This window comes from Carcharodon carcharias, chromosome 1, assembly GCF_017639515.1.
Source record: "Carcharodon carcharias isolate sCarCar2 chromosome 1, sCarCar2.pri, whole genome shotgun sequence".
Lineage (NCBI taxonomy): Eukaryota > Metazoa > Chordata > Chondrichthyes > Lamniformes > Lamnidae > Carcharodon > Carcharodon carcharias.
In genome coordinates this window covers 210,925,655-210,946,574 of record NC_054467.1, presented here as the reverse complement: position 1 = coordinate 210,946,574, position 20,920 = coordinate 210,925,655, and the positions used below count along the sequence as shown (strand labels likewise).

Genomic DNA, 20,920 nt, shown 5'->3' with positions numbered 1-20,920 from the left:
ACCACATTGCCATGAGTCTGGAGTTACACGTAGGCCAGCAGATTTCCTTCCCTAAAGGACACTAGTGAGCCAGATGGGTTTTTACAACAATCAGCAATGGTTTCATGGTCATCATCAGACTTTCAATTCTAGATTTTTATTGAATTCAAATTTCACTGCTGTTGTGGTAGGATTCGAACCTGGGTCCCCAGAGCATTACCTTGGGTCGCTAGAATAACAGCCCAGTGACAATACCACTGCACCATTGCCTTTTGTACTCATTTAACTTAAAATAATATCCTAGATTTACCTTTTCCTTTACTATCTTATATGAAATAAGGCAACCACCTGAATTTACCTTTCCATGACAAAATACCCAAATTTCTCTCCTTTTTGATAGTGCAGACCTTTAATGTTAGCAATTTATCCCTGGGGCTTTCAGAAAAAAAACCTTCCTGTATTTTTCAGACTACAAATTTGAGTACCATGGAAATCATAAGTTAACTCGCTCATTCAATTGTGTATTTTTAAAAATATTCTTCAGTTTGTGTGTAGAGTTTGGTTTGGATAATTGTGAATGTACTACTGACTGGTTTATGTCCAGTCAGCCAAATTAATCACCCTCTGATATCAATGATAAATTCCCAAACAATTTTCTTACGGACTTTAGTAAGGCCTTTGACAAGCTCCCCACATGGGAGGTTAGTTCAGAAGGTTCAGACACTTGGTATCCATGGAGAGGTTGTAAACTGGATTCGAAATTGGTTGTGTGGGAGAAGACAGGGAGTGGTAGTGGATGATTGCTTCTCAGACTGGAGGTCTGTGACTAGTGGTGTGCCTCAGGGATTTGTGCTGGGACCATTGTTGTTTGTTGTCTATATCAATGATTTGAATGATAATGTGATGAATTGGATCAGCAAGTTTGCTGATGACACTAAGATTGGAGGCATTGTGGACAGCGAGGAAGGCTTTCAAAGCTTGCAGAGAGATCTGGACCAACTGGAAAAATGGGCCAGAAAATAGAACTTAATGCAGAAAAGTGTGAGGTGTTACATTTTGGAAGGTCAAACCAAGGTAGGACATACACAGTAAATGGCAGGGCACTGAGGAGTGCGGAGGAACAAAGGGATCTGAGAGTTCAGATACATAGTTCCCTGAAAGTGGCGTCACACATAGACAAGGTTGTAAAGAAAGCTTTTGGCATACTGGCCTTCATAAATCAAAGTATTGAGTATAGGAGTTGGGATGTTATGGTGAGGTTGTATAAGACATTTTTGAGGCCAACTTTGGAGTATTGTGTGCAGTTCTGGTCGCCTAACTACAGGAAGGATATCAGTAAGATTGAGAGAGTGCAGAGAAGATTTACTAGGATGTTGCCGGGTCTTAAGGAGTTGAGTTACAGGGAAAAATTAAACAGGTTAGGACTTTATTCCTTGGAGCGTAGAAGAATGAGGGGAGATATGATAGAAGTTTACAAAATTATGAGGGGTATAGACAGAGTAAATGCGAGTAGGCTCTTTCCACTTAGATTAGGAGAAATAAACACGAGAGGACATGGCTTTAGGGTGAAAGCGGAAAGGTTTAGGGGGAACATTAGGGGGAACTTCTTCACTCAGACAGTGGTGAGTGTGGAACGAGCTACCATCTGACATGGTAAGTGCAGGCTCACTCTTAAGTTTTAAGAATAAATTAGATAGATACATGGATGGGAGAGGTCTGGAGGGTTATGGACTAGGTGCCAGTCAATGGGACTAGCGGAATAATATTTCAGCACAGACTAGAAGGGCCGAATGGCCTGTTTTCTGTGTAGTGTTCTATGGTTCTATGGAAAAGGTAAATATTTACCGTTTGGCTAATATTTCCTGAGTGGCTTACAAATTATGCAGATGCAGCTTTATGACAGGGTCCCCTATATAGAAATGCCTCTGGGTGAACAGTCGGTTTTATAGTTTATAATTGACGTCTTAAGTATGTGATGACAGCACTAAGAGCAGCTGAACAGTTCCCTTTTCAATCTGGAAACACAATTTGTTAAATCTCGAGAAGAGAAAGATCGGGGGGGGGGGGGGGGTGCGGAGTACAGTTAATAATTTAAATATTTTGCACCGTGTGGAAAACTTCCTCTTCTTTTGGGAGGCTATGAACCTGGATTCGTGATGATACTGCTGTACAATCTATAGTTAGATTGCTGATATTCACAGCAAACAGTGCGGCCCATCACATTTCCGGCATTGAACATTCACCATGTCGACCATCATCCTGCCGGGAATATTCACTCACTCACCCTCAATTTAAGCTCGCAGCGCAGGCTCCCGGGTCAGGGACCAGGTTATTCAAGCTTCCAAGAGACCAGGACAGGCGTGTGCACTCACATCAATGACCACAGAAGGCCCATAGACGGCGGTGACCCCGCCTTCGCCCTCTTGCGTGCCCAAGACGCACGCACGCCCGCGTCAGGCCCCCTCCCCCTTGCGAGCGCGCCAGGCGCCCGCGCCCCCGCCCCCGCCCCTTGCGTGCGCGCGCTCCAGGCGCGCGCCCGCGTCAGGCCCCGCTTCATTTCCCCACTTGTGCGCCACCACGACTCCTCTTGTTCGCTGAGTGGAAGGAGGAGGTGGGGACACGGGGGAAGAGGGATAGAGTAGAAGGAAGAAGGGGAAGGAGCAGAGTGGTGGGGGAGGAGAATAGAGAGGGAGATGGGGATAGGTGGGTGGGGTAATCTGGTCTAGATGGGGCGGAGGTGTAGTTGGTGCAGGTTTCTTGGGGGTCATGAGGGTGGTCGGGGGTGTTGTCAGTGGGTTGGGGGTAGTTGGTCAGGGAGTGGTCAAGGGGGCAGTCAGGTGTCAGAAGGGGTGGTCTGGGGATTCAGGGGTAGTCAAACAGTCAGCAGCGGGGGGGCGGTCGGTAATGGGTGAGGGATGTGGCATCAGGCTAGGATTTTTCTGACTAATATTTCCTGGGTAAAACTCCAGGTAACTACCGTGGAACTGCCTGAAGTCTTTGAATCTATCTCAGTTTCAGAAACATTCACAGAGGACCCTGATGAGCAAGGGAATTGCTCATTGAAAGTTGAAACTTCCTGGGCATTTCCCACAGAGATTAGTGTGTCAGGAGTTCCACAGGGTCCCAACACGCATTTTCAGTCGTACTTCGGTCTCCAATGATTCTGAGACTGGAAGATCTGGGCCAATGTCTCATCTGAAGGACAGTACCCCAGAGTTTCAGTGCACTGCACTGAAGCTTCAATTGAGATTATGTGCTCAAATCACTGGAGTTGGGTCTGAATCCAAGGTTTTCTGGTATCACCGAGCCAAAATTAGCACTTGTAAACATACCATTTAGACAAGAAGTCATTAGTAAACTTGAAGAAATTTTGGTATAGATAAGTGTAAGGTGGTGCATTTTGGTAGGAGGAATATAGAGGGCACATAGATAATAAGAGTCTAAATGTGGTTACCCCGTGGTTAACAAAGGCGGTCAAGGAGATTATCAATCAAAAACTAAGGCATACAAAGTGGCGAAAACTAGTGGTAGGCCAGAGGATTGGGAATTTTTTAGGAACCTGCAGCGGATGACTAAAAAGCTAATAAAAAGGCAGAAAATTGATTATGAAAGTAAATTGGCAAGAAAAATAACACAAACAGCAAGAGCTTCTACGGGTACATAAAAACAAAGAGAGTAGCTAAAGTGAGCGTGGGACCCTTGGAGGATGCAACTGGAGAATTCATAATGGGTAACAGGGAAATGGCACATAATTTAAACCAATATTTTGCATTAGTCTTCACGGTGGAGGACACTATAAACATCCCAAAGATGTCAGACAAGCAAGCTAATGGGAGGAAAGATCTTGTAACAATCTCTATCATGAGGGACAAAGTACTTGAGGTTCTAATGGGACTAAAGGCAGACAAGTTGCCAGGAGCTGATGGCCTGCATCTAAGGGCTTTAAAGGAAGTGACTGCAGAGATAGTGGAGACATTGGACATTGGTCGAAATATTCCAGAACTCACTGGACTCCAGGAGGGTCCTAGAGGATTGGAAAATGTGACGCCCCTGTTCAAAAAGGGAGGGAGACAAAAAGCAAGCCCTAGGACTGATCCTTGTGGCATTCCACTAAAGGCCAGTCAGCCTGTTGTTGGTAAAATGCTGGAGTCCATTATTAAAGAAGAAATTGCAGGACATTCAGAAAAGCTTAACGAAATCAAACAAAGTCAACATGGTTTTGTGAAAGGGAAATCATATTTGACAAATTTGTTAGAGTTTTTTGAGGATATAACAAGCAGAGTTGATAAAGGGGAACTGGTTGATGTGGCGTATTTGGATTCCCAGAAGGCATTGGTAAGGTGCCACACACAAGATAGGAGCTCACGATATTAGGAGTAATGTATTAGCTTGGATTGAGAATTGGTTAACACACAGAAGATAGAGAGTAGGGATTAATGAGCCTTTTTCAGGTTGGAACGACATATCTAGTGGAGTGCCACAAGGATCAGTCCTAGGGCCTCAATTATTTACTATCTATATTAATTACTTGGAGGAGGGGGCAGAGTGTAATGTATCTAAATTTGCTGACGATACAAGAATAGGAGGGCTCGTTGAGTTGAGGACATAAGGAATCTGAAAGGGGATATAGACAGGTTGAGTGACTGGGCAAAAACAGATGGAGTTTAATGTAGGAAAGCATGTGGTCATGCACTTTGGTAGGAAGAATCAAAAGGCAGACTATTATTTAAAGAGAGAGAGACCCCAAAAAAGTGCAGCACAGAGGGACCTGGGTGTTCTTGTGCACTAAACACAAAAAGTTAGCATGCAGGTGCAGCAAATAATTAAAAAGGCAAATGGAATTTTGGCCTGTATTGCTAGGGAGTTGGAGTTTAAAAATAGGGAAGTCTTGTTACAACTATACAGGGCGTTGGTGAGGCCACACTTGGAGTACTGTGTACTGTTTTGGTCCCCATATTTAAGAAAGGATATACTGGCATTGGAGGCAGTTCAAAAGAGATTCACTATGATGATTCGTGGGATGAAGAGGTTGACTTATCAAGAACAGCCAAATAGGTTAGGCCTTTATTCATTAGAGTTTAGAAGAATGAGGGATGATCTTATTGAAACGTACAAGATTCTGAGGGGACTTGACAGGGTAGATGTTGAGAAGATGTTTCCACTAGTGGGTGAATCTCGAAGGGGACATAATTACAGAATAAGGGGACACTCATTTAAATCTGAGATGCAAAGGAATTTCTTCTCTCAGCAGGTAGTGAATGTCTAGAATTCTCTACCCCCAGAGAGTTGTGGAGGCTAGATCTAGATTACTGAAAGCATTTAAAGAGGAGGTAGGTAAATTTTTTAAATATCGGGAAGTCGAGGGTTATGAGGAGCTGGCACGAAAGTGGAGTTGAGGCCTGGGGCAGATCGAGCATGATTTTATTGAATGGCAGGGCAGGCTTGAAGGGCAGAATGGACTACTCCTGCTTTTATTCCTTATGTTCTTATATTGTCAGGGCCCATAGCCTTTGCATTATCCAGTGCCTTCACCCATTTCTAGATATCACGTAGAGTGAGTCGAACTGGCAAAAGACTGGCATCTGTGATGCTGGGGACCTCAGGTGAAGGCCAAGATCCACTCGGCACTTGTGGCTGAAGATTGCTGCAAATACTTCAGCCTTTTCTTTTGCTCAGATGTGTTGGGGACCCCATTATTGAGGTCGGGGATATTTATGGAGCCTCCTCCTCCAGTGAGTTGTTTAACTGTGCAGCACCGATCACAACTGGATGTGGCAGGATTGCAGACCTTTGATGTGATCCGTTGGTTGTAGAATCACTTATCTCTTCCGGCTTCTGCTGTTTGGCATACAAATAGCTTCACCTGGTTGACACCTCATTTTTCAGTATGCCTGTTGCTGCTCCTGGCATGCTCTCCAGAGGTCATCCCTGGCTTGATGGTAACAATAGAGTGGGTGATTTGCCAGGCTGTGAGTTATAGTTTGTAGTTACATACAATTCTGCTGCTGTTGAGAGCCCGCAATGCCTCATGGATGCCCAGCTTTGAGTTGCTATATCTGTCCGAAATCTATCCCATTTAGCACGGTGGTTGTGCCATGCAACACAATGGAGGGTATCCTCAGTGTGAAGACGGGACTTTGTCTCCTCAAGAACTGTGTGGTGGCCACTCCTGCCAACGTTGTCATGGACAGATGCATCTGCATCAGGTAGATTGGTGAGGATGAGATCAAGTAGGTTTATCCCTCTTGATGGTTCCTTCACCACCTGCTGAAGACCCAGTTTAGCAGCTATATCCTTTAGGACTTGGCCAGCTTGGTCAGTAGTGGTTATACTGAACCACTTTTGGTGTTGGACATTGAAGTCCCCATCCAGAGTATATTTGGAGTCCTTGTCACTCTCAGTGCTTCCTCCAAATGATGTTCAACATGGAAGAGTACTGATTCATCAGCTGAGGGTGAACAGTAGGTGTTAACCAGCAGAAGTTTGACCTGTTGACCCATGTTTGTCCTAATGCCATGATATTTCATGGGGCCCAGAGTTGATGTTGAGGACTCCCAGGGCAACTTCCTCCCGACTCACTGTGCCGACTCTGGTGGCGGATGGTGATGGTGGTGGACGGGACATTGTCTGTAAGGTATGATTCCATAATTGTGACTATGTCAGGCTGTTGCTTGACTAGGCTCCTGATTTTAGCACAAGCCCCAAAATGTTAAATAAGGAGAATTTGCAGGGCTGTGTGTTCCATTATTGTTTCTGGTGCCTATGTTTCATTCCATCTAGACTTTGTAAGGGTTTGATACAACTGAGTGGCTTGCTAGGCCATTTAAGTGTCAGCCATATTGCTATGGACCTGGATGTAGGCCAAACCAGGTATGGATGGAAGATTTCCTTCCCTACGACAATCGACAATGTTTTTTTGTGGTCATCATTAGACTAACTTTTAATTCCATATTTATTAATTGAATTTAAATTCCACCATCTGTTGATTCCATGTCCCCAGAGCATTAGCTTGGGCATCTCGATTACTAGTCTAGTGACATTACCACTAAGCCATTATTTCCACCCAACATTCGTTCCGCTAAGTATAAAGACCTGTAAAATGTGCAGTGCTTCTTTTTGAAGCTGAATCTTTTCTAGTCATTGCCCATCTTTAAAAACACATCCTCTCATCTGCACCATGTGTAGTTTTAACACATCTGAATTCATCCCTTATCCAACTATTCCTTCACCAAAGGCATGATTATTGACCAATTCTCTCCTGTGGGAATGATGAAGTAACAAAATCAGTCATAACTCCTAATGATGAATTCTACTCATTTATAGACAATTAGAAAAAAGTTGAAAACAAAAACAGAAACACCTGGAAAAAAGCTCCGGCAGCATCAGCAGAGAAGAGCAAAGCCAACGTTTCGAGTCCCCATGACCCTTCAACAGAACTAAGTAAAAATAGGGAAGGGGGTGAAATACCCCTGAAACCAACTTATATTTCACCCCCTTCCCTATTTTTACTTAGTTCTGTTGAAGGGTCATGGGGACTCGAAACGTCGGCTTTGCTCTTCTCTGCCGATGCCGCCGGACCTGCTGAGTTTTTCCAGGTATTTCTGTTTTTGTTTTGGATTTCCAGCATCCGCAGTTTTTTGTTTTGATTAGAAAAAAGTTAACATGTTCTTAACTGAGCATTCTTGTACTCAGCAACTGAGTGAAATAATTCCTTCTGGTAAAATGTAGTCATAATTTATGGAAATATTTTCCAATTCCAAACTTTGATCTTATTCCTCTGAACTGCAATGTTCTCTTTTTTCTCAAGAATCCTTTTGCTCGATCTGATGACTGAGAAGAAACTGTTCGCTGCTAAAAACACCACTTGGAAATTAATTCTCTTTATTTCTACAAAGTCTCTTGGTGTCACTGAAGGCAACAAAGTTAGAAAGCATCACATCAAACACAGTAGGCAGCAAGAGGGAAAATTAAGGACTGTGTTTTCAGGGCCTGTAACTGGGTGAAAAGGAGATCAAGAAATTCTAGACAGTTCTGTGTATGAGAATGATGGTGCTGACTAGCTGTTTGCTTGCCCCATTGTCTTGGGCTGGTTGTGGGAATAGTGCAAAATGAACCCTGTGGAGACTGAAAAGCCAAATGAACCAAATTTATCGAACAACCCCAGCTAGAAAACCAATGGACAAGATTTCACTTTTTATAACTCGTACTTTAACAATCAAACCAAAATCAACATAAATTAAGCATGAATTAACAGACAATTGCAGTTAATGTATAGTATAAATTACAGACCAAATAGTAGGTACAACAAAGATAGATCTCATGGATTTATGGGCAGTCCTCTCAGCAAATACAGCACTAATTTCAGCCACAAAGTTCTTCAAAGCTCTGAACATTGTTAGTTAGAATTCCAGCTTATTTTCTTCGAGGAGATCCTCAGTTGATCACAGCGCCCAACTAACCCACGTTCAACAGGCGTGGTCTTCACCAAATACCGCAAGAGAGCAGAAACTCCTCAGCTCTGCTCAGGAAATAACTGAAGCAGCAGATGTAACTTTATTTTTTTTTATCTCCACTCTCAGATTCAGCCTTCCTATTCACCATTTTCAGTGGTGTCCCAACATCTTCTGCTTCCCAAAGCTGGTTACCTGAGCCCAGTTTTGGCGCCAACTGTGCTCATGTGCACCTGTTTTGCATCAATTTTTACAGCACCTGACATCATCATGCTTGACGCCTGACAGTTTTTACAACACATTCTTAAACTATAACTCCCAGAGTGCACCAGGCAAAGCACAGCTGCACAGTACAGACTGTAGGTAGGCCCTCAGTGCGCTGTAAGGTGGGTCGGGCACATCAAAAGGAGGCGGCAGGCGATCAGCTGCCAACCAGCAGCTAAACTATCAAAAATGGTGCCCCCATGACAATGCAAAACACGGGTGTTCTGGTGGCGGCCTGGTCCAATGTTCCCGGCACCACCATTCATTATGTATCTTTGATGTGTTGTGCTTCAGAGATTGTATATATGGGATGTAGAGATTAAAGGTAGAATTAGTTTATGAATTATGAGTAAACCATGATATGTTGTACTTGTGGGATTGTGGAGTGTGATATACTTGAGCCCTCTGTGGAAGGTAGTAGTTTCAAGACCCAATCCTGGACTGGAGCACAAAAATCAAAGTTGACACTTCAGTATTTTTTTATTCATTCATGGGAAATGAGATTTGCTGGCTGGGCCAGCATTTATCACCCATCCCTAGTTGCCATTGAGAAGGTGGTGGTGAGCTGCCTTCTTGAACCCCTGCAGTATGTAGTGTAGGTACACCCACAGTGCTGTTAGGAAGGGAGTTCCAGGGTTTTGACCCAGCAACAGTGAAGGAATGGTGATTTGTTTCCAACTCAAGATGGTGAATGGCTTGGAAGGCAACTTCCAGGTGGTGGTGTTCCCATCTATCTGCTGCCCTTGTCCTTTTAGATAGTAGTGGTTGTGGGTTTGGAAGGTACAGTCAAAGGAGCCTTGGTGAATTCCTGCATTGCGTCCTGCAGTGTAGTCCTGAGGGAATGCTGTACTGTTGGAGATGGTGCTTCCTGGTGAGATGCTAAACTGAGGCCCTGTCTAACTTCTCAAATGATTATAAAGATCCCATGGCACTATTTTGAAGAAGAAGAGAGGAGTTATTCACCAATGTCCTGGCCAATCTTTGTCCCTCTATCAACATCACAAAAAAATAGATTATCTGATCATTATCACATTGCTGTTTCTGGGTACTTGCACATTTCTTACATTGCAACAGTGACGACACTTCAGAAGTGCATCATTGGCTGTAAAACATTTTGGGACATTTTGCCTGTCCTTTTGAAAAGTCACATACCCCTAAATATTTAGTTCCCAGCTTTGATCTCCTTGTAACCATGTCTGCGTAATGACTATAAGATCATACCCTTTAACCTCTAATTGTGCTATTAATTTATTTATTTTGTTCCCAGTTCTACATGCATTTAAATAAAGAGCCATTAATTTTGCCTTTATATAATTTATTCCCTCTTTGACCCTATTTGCTGCTTTCTTTTTTAATGTTTGTATACTCTGTCCCTGTCACACTCTGGGTATCATTACCTAAGTAGCTGCCCTGCAATACTGCCATATTCCTTTGTTTTGTAAGCCCACTTATCCCCTCTGCAGAACCCTCCCCCACCCCACCCCCCTCTATTTTGTTTAAAGCCCTCTCTACAACCCTAGTTATTCGATTCACAAGGACATTGGTTTCAGCACGGTTCAAGAGAAACCCATCCCACTGGAGCAACTCCCTTCTATTACAGTACTAATGCCAGTGCCCTATGAACTGAAAGCCATTCCTCCCACACCAACCTTTGAGCCTTGCATTTAACTCCTTGGCTTTATTTACCCTATGCCAGTTTGCCTGTGGCTCGGGGAGTCATCCCGAGATTATTACCTTGGATGTTCTGCTTTTTAATTTAGCTTCTAATTGTTCCAATTCTTTCAACAGAACCTCCTTTCTAGTCCTATCAACGTCTTGGTACTATCATGGATGACGACATCTGGATCCCTCTCCTCCTACTCCAAGTTCCTCTCCAGCCCTGAGGAGATTTTAATCTAAAGACAGAAATACTCACCAATCCAACTCACCAATCAGCTGCTCTCCATGCTCTTTTTAAATGAAGTCTCCCCGCTCTTCGTTTTAAATGAAGTCCACACGCTCACCTGCTGTTTTCAATAAAGTCCACACTCACCTGCTCTCTGTCTTAAATAAAGTACACACACACACACCCTCTCCATTTTAAATATAGTCCATGCTCACCCCTTCTCTGTTTTAAATGGAGTCCATGCTCACCCGCTCTTTGTTTTAAACTAAGTCCACGTTCTCACCCCACTCTCTGTTTTAAATAAGGTCCACACGCTCACCCACTCTTTGTTTTAATATCAATGTAGAATTCGATTGAATGTAGCACCAAGGAACCTTAGTAAAGCTGGCATCAATGCGGATCAAGGCGAAAACTTTCTAGTGGCTTTAGTCATTCTTAGCATAAAGGAAGAATGTCGTGGTTGGTGGAGACCAATCAGCTTAGTCCCAGGAAATCACTGCAGGAGTTCCTCAGGACAGTGTCCTGGGCCCAACCACCTTCAGCTCTTCATCAATGATCTTCCCCCCATTTCACGGTTAGAAGTAGGGATGTTTGCTGATGATTGCACAGTGTTCAATACTATTTGTAATCCCTATAAATGAAGATGTCCATGACCATAAGTGGCAAGATTTGGACAACATCCAGGCTTCATTGGTAAGAAATAAATAACATTCTCATTGCACAAATTCCAGGCAATGACCATCTCCAGTAAGAGAAAGCGAACCATCTTCTCCAGACACTCAATGATACTCCCATTGCCAAATTCCCCACTATCAATATCCAGGGGGGTCACCATTGACCAGAAACACAATTGAACCAGACACCTAAATACTGTGGCTACACGTGCAGATCAGTGAGTAACCTTCAAAGAGTAACTCATCTATTGACTCCCCAAATCTACAGGGCTCAAATCAGGAGTGTGATGGAATACTCTCCACCTACCTGAATGAGTGCAGCTTCAACAACTCTCAAGAAACTTGACATCGCCCAGGAAAAAGCAGTTTACTTGATAGGTAGCCCGTCCATCATTTCAAACATTCACTTCCTCAATCACTAGTGCATAGCATCTGCAGCACGTACAATTTATAGAATGCACTGCAGTGACTCACCAAGGCTTCTTTAACAGCTCCTCCCAAACCCATGGCCTGCACCACCTAAAAGGACAAGGGCAACATGCACATGGGAACAGAGTTTCCACTAAGTATCCCCTTCAAGTCATATGTAATTCTGACTTGGACGTATATCATTGTTCCTTAATATTTCCTGGAAAAGCTGGAATTCCCAAATGGACTGTATTGTCCAAACATGTTCATCACACAGACTGCAGTGGTTTAAAAAGGTGCTCACCAACCCCTTGTCGAGGGCAACGAGGATAGGCAATAAATGCAGACCCTGCTGGAGAAGCCGCCATTGAGAATTATTTCATGTACACGAATGTATATGAGAATGTATTTAAAAAAAAACAAGTGAGTAGATACAATGATCAATAAATAAATGAAGCACGGGGCACCACTGAATTAATACATTCATAGAGCAGTGGGTACCAACAAATAAAATGGATAACTGGTTGGCAGTGAATTAATAAATTCACAATTAATGAACACAGAAACAAATCAATAAATTAATGAAGCAGGGGTACACCAACAAATCAGTAAATTGTACAAGATGTCTTTCAGATGAAAGGTTAAACTAAGGCCCCTTCTGGTTTATTCAGATAGAAATAAAAGAAATCACAGCATGATTTGAGGAACAGCGGGGAAGTTCTGCCAGTGTTCTGTCACTATTTACTCCCTCAGTCAATACCACAAAATCAGATCATACCATCATCTATGTTGCTGTTGTCTCTGGAATTTTGCTGTGCGCAAATTATCTGTTTTATTTGCCGACGTTACAGTCTACAGTTTCAAGGTCTAATTCATTGGTGAGATAGGTTTGAGGAGCTGAAATATCCTATTGCTGTACCTATGTTTCTCAAAGCTTATTTTCACAGCATGCCTTGAGGAAGCATGATGTCTAAATTCTCATTAGACTTTGCAGATTCGGTGCTCAGTTCCATAACCTTCTATGTAAAATCTGCCCCCAAGTCTTTCCAAAATCTGGCAGTCATGCTATTACGTGGCCTTATTATTCCAGGAACATCTTAAATTGCTTAACTTACAGGGTAATGCTGTTAACATGACAACAAGCATAACACAATCTGATCTTTGGAGCTGAGCATATTTGTGGTTATTGTACACTGGCTTAAAAAGGATTTGATGCTTTAATTGTTTCAATTTTGACCTGCTGCATCCTATTTATACACAACTAGGAAGCAGTGAGAGACATTCCCGAAGGAGTACCGTGCGATTAATTGTATGTCACCTTCATTCAGTCAACTGGTCTGAGATATTGCACCTCAAATCTGATGGAATTCCAGAACTTCTAACAAAATACAACATGGTTTTTTGGGATGAACTAGGGAAGGTAAAAGGCATGCAGTAAAAGATACATGTGGAGCCACAGGCGACACCTTGCTTCTTTAAGGCAAGATCTGCACCTTACACATTGAAAGAAAAGGTTGATGAGGAGCTGTGCTGATTAGAAAAGCTAGGCATTATCCAATCTGTTCAAATCTTGGAATGCGCTGTGCCCATAGTTTCAATGGTTAAGCCTGACCGCACCATCCCACAATTTGTGGAAACTATAAATTTTCCGTAAATAAGGCAGCCAAACTAGACATGCACCCTATCCATAAGACCATAAGACATAGAAGCAGAAATTAGGCCATTCGGTCCATCGAGTCTGGTCTGCCATTCGATCATGGCTGATAAGTTTCTCAACCCCATTCTCCCACCTTCTTCCCGTAACCTTTGATCCCCTTACCAATCAAGAACCTGTCTATCTCGGTCTTAAATACACTCAATGACCTGGCTCCCACAGCCTCCTGTGGCAATGAATTCCATAGATTCACCACTCTCTGGCTAAAGAAGTTTCTCCTCATCTCTGTTCTAAAAGGTCTTCCCTTTACTCTGTGGCTGTGCCCTCGGGTCCTAGTCTCTCCTACTAATGGAAACATCTTTCCCACATCCACTCTATCCAGGCCTTTCAGTATTCTGTAAGTTTCAATCAGATCCCCCCTCATCCTTCTAAACTCCGAGTATAGACCCAGAGTCCTCAAACGTTCCTCATATGTTAAGCCTTTCATTCCTGGGATCAGTCTCGTGAACCTCCTCTGGACCCTCTCCAGGGCCAGCACATCCTTCCTGAGATACGGGGCCCAAAATTGCTCACGATATTCTAAATGTGGTCTGACCAGAGCCTTATAAATCCTCAGCAGCACATCCCTGCTTTTATATTCTAGTCCTCTCAAAATAAATGTCAACATTGCATTTCACTTCCTAACAACCGACTCAACCTGCAAGTTAACCTTAAGAGAATCCTGGAGTAGGACTCCCAAATCCTTTTGCACTCTAGAATTCTGAATTCTCTCCCCATTTAGAAAATAGTCTATGCCTCTATTCTTCCTACCAAAGTGCATGACCTCACACTTCCCCACGTTGTATTCCATCTTCCACTTCTTTGCCCATTCTCCTAACCTGTCCAAATCCTTTTGCAGCCTCCCCACCTCCTCAATACTACCTGTCCCTCCATCTATCTTTGTATCATCTGCAAACTTAGCCAGGGTGCCCTCAGTTCCTTCATCTAGATCATTAATGTATAAAGTGAAAAGTTGTGGTCCCAACACTGACCCCTGCGGAACTCCACTAGTCACCGGCCGCCATCCTGAGAAGAAGCCCCTTATCCCCACTCTCTGCCTCCTGCCAGACAGCCAATCTTCTATCTATGCTAGTACTTTGCCTCTAACACCATGGGCTCTTATCCTACTGAGCAGCATCCTGTGCGGCACATTGTCAAAGGCCTTCTGGAAGTTCAAGTAGATAACATCCATTGGCTCTCCTTTGTCTAACCTACTCGTTAACTCCTCAAAGAATTCTAACAGATTTGTCAGGCATGACCTCCCCTTGATGAAACCATGTTGACTTTGCCCGATTTTACATGAACTTCCAAGTATTCTGAAATCTCATCCTCCATAATGGACTCTAAGATCTTACCAACGACCGAGGTCAGGCTAATCAGCCTGTAATTTCCCGTCTTTTGCCTCACTCCCTTCTTAAAAATGGGGGTTTCATTAGCGATTTTCCAGTCCTCTGGGACCCTCTCTGACTCGAGTGATTCCTGAAAGATCACCACCAATGCCTCCACTATCTCTTCAGCTATCTCCTTCAGAACTCTGGGATGTAATCCATCTGGTCCAGGTGATTTATCCACCTTCAGACATTTCAGTTTTCCTAGCATCTTCTCCTTGGTAATGGCCACCATACTCACCTCTGCCCCCCGTCGCTCTTGAACTTTGGGGATGTCACAGGTGTCTTCCACTGTGAAGACTGATGCAAGTTACCTATTCAGTTCCGCCACCATTTCTTTGCTCCCCACTACTACTTCTCCAGCGTCATTTTCCAGCGGCCCAATGTCCACTTTTGCCTCTTTCTTACCCCTTATATATCTAAAAAACTCTTGCAATCTTCTTTTATATTACTGGCTAGTTCACCCTCATATTTAATCTTCTCCCTCCTTATTTCTTTTTTAGTTGTCCTCTGTTGGTCTTTGTAGGCTTCCCATTCCCTGGTTTCCCCCTGCTCTTTGCCGCATTGTATGCTTTCTCTTTAGCTTTTATGCTGTCCCTGACTTCCCTTGTCAGCCATGGTTGCCTCGTCCTCCCTTTTGTATGCTTCTTCTTCCTAGGGATTAATTTTTGCTGTGTCTCCCAAGTTACTCCCAGAAACTCCTGCCATTGCTGTTCCACTGTCTTTCCTGCTAGGCTCATCTCCCAGTTAATTCTGGCCAGGTCCTCCCTCATGCCTCTGTCATTGCCTTTATTCGACTGTAATACCGTTACATCCGATTCCAGCTTTTTCCTCTCAAATTGCAGGGTAAATTCTATCATATTATGGTCACTTCCTCCTAAGGGTTCCTTCACCTTAAGTTCTCTTAACAAATCTGCCTCATTACACATCAGTAAATCTAGAATTGCCTGTTCCCTAGTGGGCTCCACCACAAGCTGCTCAAAAAAGCCATCTCGTAGACATTCCACAAATTCCTTTTCTTGGGATCCACTACCAACCTGATTTTCCCAGTCTACCTGCATATTGAAATCACCCATGATCACTGTAACATTGCCTTTCTTACACCCAAGGGCAGATGACTTATATGCCAAACCGGCTGAAGGCAAGTCCAAGATTATATTGGATATGAGCTATGCTTACCAGCAACTAGAGCTTGATAGCACATCGAGGGAGTACATAACCATTAACACACACAATGGTCTCTATCAGTACACCTCTCTACCCTTCGGGGTCTTGTCGGCATTTTCAACCTTCCAGAGAACAATGGACAGCCTTTTGCAAGGGATCCCATGAGTAATTGAACATCTAGATGATGTCCTCATCACAAGGTTAACTGAGACAGAACACTTGACCAACCTGGAGGAGGTGCTAAGGAGGTTTCAGTGTACAGTTAAAGAAGAAAAAGTGCACATTTCAGGCACCAGTAGTGACTTATCTAGGTCACAGGGTGGATGCCATGGGACTCCACCTGGTAGAAGACAAAGTTCAGACAATAAAAGATCTGTCATCACCATCCAATGCAACGGAACTCAAGTCCTTCCTGGGCATCAACTACTACAGCTGCTTCTTACCAAATCAATCAACTGTGTTGGCACCAGTACACTCATTGCTAAAAAAGAACCACCATTGGCATTGGGAGACACAACAGGAAGAAGTATTTGTGAAAACAAAGGAATTGTTGCATTAATTGTGTCTATTATTAGACTACAACTCGTCGAAAGAGCTGATATTAACATGTGATGCCTCTCCGGGGTGGGAGTTGTGTTATTCCAAAAATGAAAAATGGATCAGAAAGACCTATTGGCTATGTTTTGAGAACCCTCTCCACAGCTGAGAAGGACTACAAGTTTTAGTTTTGTACATGTTGTATTGGTATACAAGCCAATACCTCAAATTTACCAGGATCAGTAACATGTGTAAATATAGCTGCTTTAGCAATCCAAAATTATTCTACTGAAATTATTAAATACCAAGGGCATGAGAAACAAAGACATTTTGCAGCCAGACTCAAGGGTGCATTTTACAAACATTGTCCCTTAGAATGAAGCTTCATCATTTGGAAATGCAGAATTTGGGCATGGCAGTCATCAGAACATCAAACAAAATTGTGGAGGTCCCAATGACCCATATGCTCATATGGGAGGGTGATGGTGGCATTGTGGTAGTGTCACTGGACCAGAGACCCAGGCCCTGGATGCTCTGGGGTTAGGGGCTCAAATCCTATCATGGCAGCTGGTCGAACTTAAATTCAATTAATACAATCTGGAATTGAAAACTAGCCTCAGTAATGGTGACCATGAAACTATAATTGAGTGTTGTAGAAACCCACCTGGACCACTAATGCCCTTTAGGGAAGGAAATTTGCTGTCCTTACCTGATTTGGCCTACGTGTGACTCCAAATCCACAGCAATGTGGTTGACTCTTAACCGCCCTCTGAAATAGCCTATCAAGCCTCAGTTCCAGGGCAATAAGGTATGGGCAACAAATGCTAGTCTTGCCAAGGATGTCCACGTACCATGAAAGAAAAAAAAAACCCAATATGTGTTCCTAGTCAGCAAAAATCTACACCAGCACCATGAGTTTGTAACACAGGGCTTAATTTTACGTCGCTTGGCTGTGGGCAAGGTCTGACCGGGAAGTGCGTGAATCACCAGCTCCCGCTTGGCTTTTGAAAAACGTTGGATAATTATGCGTGGGTGATCAGTTAACAGCCATCTAGTTGGAAACCAGCCAACTACTTGCATAAAATATGGGCAGCGTGCCCAATTGGCAAACGGAAGGCGGAACATCTGGGGACAAGACAGCATGCTGTGAACCGGAAGTTGGTCATGGCCACCCATTTAATGCACTCCTGGAATTGCACTGTGTAACTGCACCAGAAGCATTCTTTGGAGGCGCAATATTTTTATGTGGAGGAACATAAATTCCAGCAAATTATTGCAGTAGGTATGAGCTTGGTTTTAATTGCAGATGAATATTGTGCTAGTTTTAGAGCATTCAGAAACTTTGCCAGGGAGGAAAGTACATCTGAATGAAGCTGACCCATTCTCCTGATGAATAGCAAGTGTTCAGGGATATATTCAAAATCAGCCCTTTGTTTCTTTGCAGATGTCTGAGAGAATTGATCCAGGAGGTTCTGAGTGTTGTAATATGCCTTTAAGGGATTGCAGCATGACATCACTAGAAGGGAAGTATGTCTTGCGATCCACTCTTATTTTTACTTTTGTTTTTGAGCAGAGCATACGCACACAGCGCTGTATATCTGTCCTTATGTGCCTTGCACACATGCAGGAGAATGTACATCTGTCAATTGATCTGGTACATTTTAGGTAATGTAAATGCCAGCAGCTCCAAGAAGAAAGAGTGAAAGATTCCACACTACAGAAACTGTGGAAAACTTTCATTCAAGGATGGGCTGATTCAATTCAGCATATCCACGACCATGTGAGACTATTGTGGCCTTACCAGGGTGAGCTTGATGTCTCCCAGGGAGTCATTTTTAAAGGCAGGCATGTCATCATATTGAGATCTTTGCGACCTGATATTGTTCAGTAACTTCATCACGGGCATGGATTGGATGAGAAGCCTTTCAAGAGAGACAGCCTATTGGCTGGATATGAACAATGACATTGAAGTCGCCATCAAGAAGTGCAAAGTATGTTAGGAGCACATGCCAAGTCAGCACAAAGAGCCACTGATTCCACAAGGTTCCTACCCGTCCTTGATCCAAAATCGCATCCAACCTTTCATGTCCATGGCGCTGACTTCAATGTCATCATTGACTACTTTACCAAGTACCCCATTATTCGACAATTGCGCAATACGTCAAGCACAACTGTTGCACACACTTAAAGTGTTATTTTCAGTTTATTTGGTGTGCCTAGTGAGATCGTTATCGATAATGGTCTGCAGTTTATTGATAAGCCATTTCAGGAAATATGTGAGAAGTTAATTATTGATCACACTACTTTTTCTCCTCATTATCCTAGATCTAACGGTCTAGCTGAATGAATGATTCACATTATGAAATCCCTAACTCTCAAATGTTGACAGATCAAGCAAGATCTATACATTGCAATGTTACATCTGAGAATAACACCTTTAAGTGCAACTATTCTGTCACTGGCAGAGCTCATGTTTGGAAGACCAATGTGTACCAATTTATCTACTTTTACCCATTCTACTCTCTCAGAAACTAGAGAACAACTTTTAAAACTGCAAGAGAAGATGACCAATGTTCACAATAAAAATGCAGGTCCAGAGTTGCCAAGTTTACAGTTGAGACAACAAGTTCACACCTAGGATCCCACAGAAGGTGCGTGGCAACCAGCCGAAGCAGCAAGGATTTGTTCAGAACCAAGGTCTATGAAGTCATTACACACAAAGCCGTAACTGTGACGCATAAACAGGGGCAAATTAGATCCATTTCAGCACTTCAACCACCGTACAGTCCTATTGCATCTAGGGAAAGATTCCAAATTAAACCATTAACAACATCCAAGAATGACAATGCCACAAATCACTGTGAGCATTCAAAGCAATCTCCAGACAAAGTTACCATTACAAGATTTGGATCTACCAGTAGATTTCCTCTACCTTTCAGAGACTCATAGACTCACCTCTTCTACACAACCATGTAATGGTAACCAAACATGAACCATATATTGTAAATAGTTATACTTCTTTGGAATGGGGTATGTTTCTTTAAAAAGAAAGGGGGATGTTGTAATATGCCTTTAGCAGCATGACATCACTAGTAGGAAAGTGTGCCATGCAATCCAGTCTTAGTTTCACTTTTGATTTTGAGCAGAGCACACACACGCAGCTCTACTGCTAATGTCTTCAAGCTTTCTATCCATGTATATCTTTTATCATGTGCCCAGTCTAAATAAATGAACCCACAATGTGTTTACCCAATCCCTTATGAGCGATTGTGCTTTTATATCATTATAACAACATGACAGGGAGGGCCCCAGATCAAGATGGGCCTAAGGATTGACAATGACTCCCTGAGAGTCCTCCTCCAGGCTGTAAGTGATAGGTGAGAGGCCCTCATGCCTGCTAGTGGGAAGAAGACACCCCTCAGCAAGTCAAAAGCAGCCTGGTGGAGGTCACAGTAGAGGTGAGCAGCTTTGGGGGTCATTCAGCAAACACTGGTTGCAATGTTGGAGAAGTCTCAATATCTTTTTGAGATCTGCAAGGATCAATATGTTACCATTCTGGAAATGGACATATGTGGAAGGGTGTGATGTGGTTCAGTTATGGGATTGTCTTGTGTGTTGCCCAAGTGTGTAAGAGGCGGCATGATGCATGCATGCCACTCTGCATAGCAAGAGGGATTATGGGTTGGCTGTGTGAGGAAAAGAGAGGGGAACTACAACACCTGTTAATTGGAAAAGACCAATGCTGGTGACAAAGTAAACATTGGCTGCACATTTGAAGGCATGGTTGTAGCACATCATCATCATCATTACAATTTTCCCTCTTTATTTGCAGGAGAAAAATGCACACAATGCCATAGCGAGGAACAGGATCAGAGGTGGTGTACCAAACTTTGCTATCCTGACAGCCATTGAGGAGGAAGCCCTGGAGCTGACTGCCAATGATTGGACTGGGCCATTGGTTGAGGTGAAGTTGGAGGAAAGCCCTGGGGCGGTGAGATTCCAAGGGTGCATATCTATTATTTATTCTTTTCTCATGAGATGTAGGTGTCGCTTGTAAGGCCAGCATTTGTTTCCCATCCCTAACTGCCCTTGAAATTAATAGCTTGCTAGACCATTTAAGAGTCAACCACATTGCCGTGGGTCTGGAGTCACATGTAGGCCAGATCAGGTAAGGATGGCAAATTTCCTTACCTGAAGGACGTTAGTGAACTGCATGATGGTTTCATGGCCACCGTTACTAGCTTTCAGTTCTAGGTTTGTTAACTGAATTTAAATTCCACTAGCTGCTATGGTGGAAGATGAACCCATGCTCCCAGAGCATGAACCTGGGCCTTTGGATTACTAGTCCAGTGAGATTACTACTATGCCACCATCTCCCTTTGCAAATAGTACTGAAGAAGCTGGGGAGGGGGCAATGTTGGAGACTGGGGAAGCTGGTTGAAAGGTAGCATTGATAGATTGTGACTTTGGAGGCT

At 43.3% G+C, this 20,920-nt stretch overlaps 1 protein-coding gene across 2 annotated transcripts in view; it reads right to left on the bottom strand.

The window, feature by feature from the left end:
• The window catches only part of amacr (alpha-methylacyl-CoA racemase), a 112,175-nt gene extending 109,764 nt beyond the window's left edge, over window positions 1-2,411 (bottom strand). Inside the window, exon 1 of one of the 2 annotated variants that reach the window (XM_041198713.1) lies at window positions 2,264-2,411. The gene's annotated coding sequence lies outside the window, so the exon portion shown is untranslated. The remainder of the gene's footprint in view (window positions 1-2,263) is intronic. The other variant, XM_041198781.1, reaches the window with a different exon arrangement.
• Between the last annotated feature and the right edge of the window lie 18,509 nt (window positions 2,412-20,920).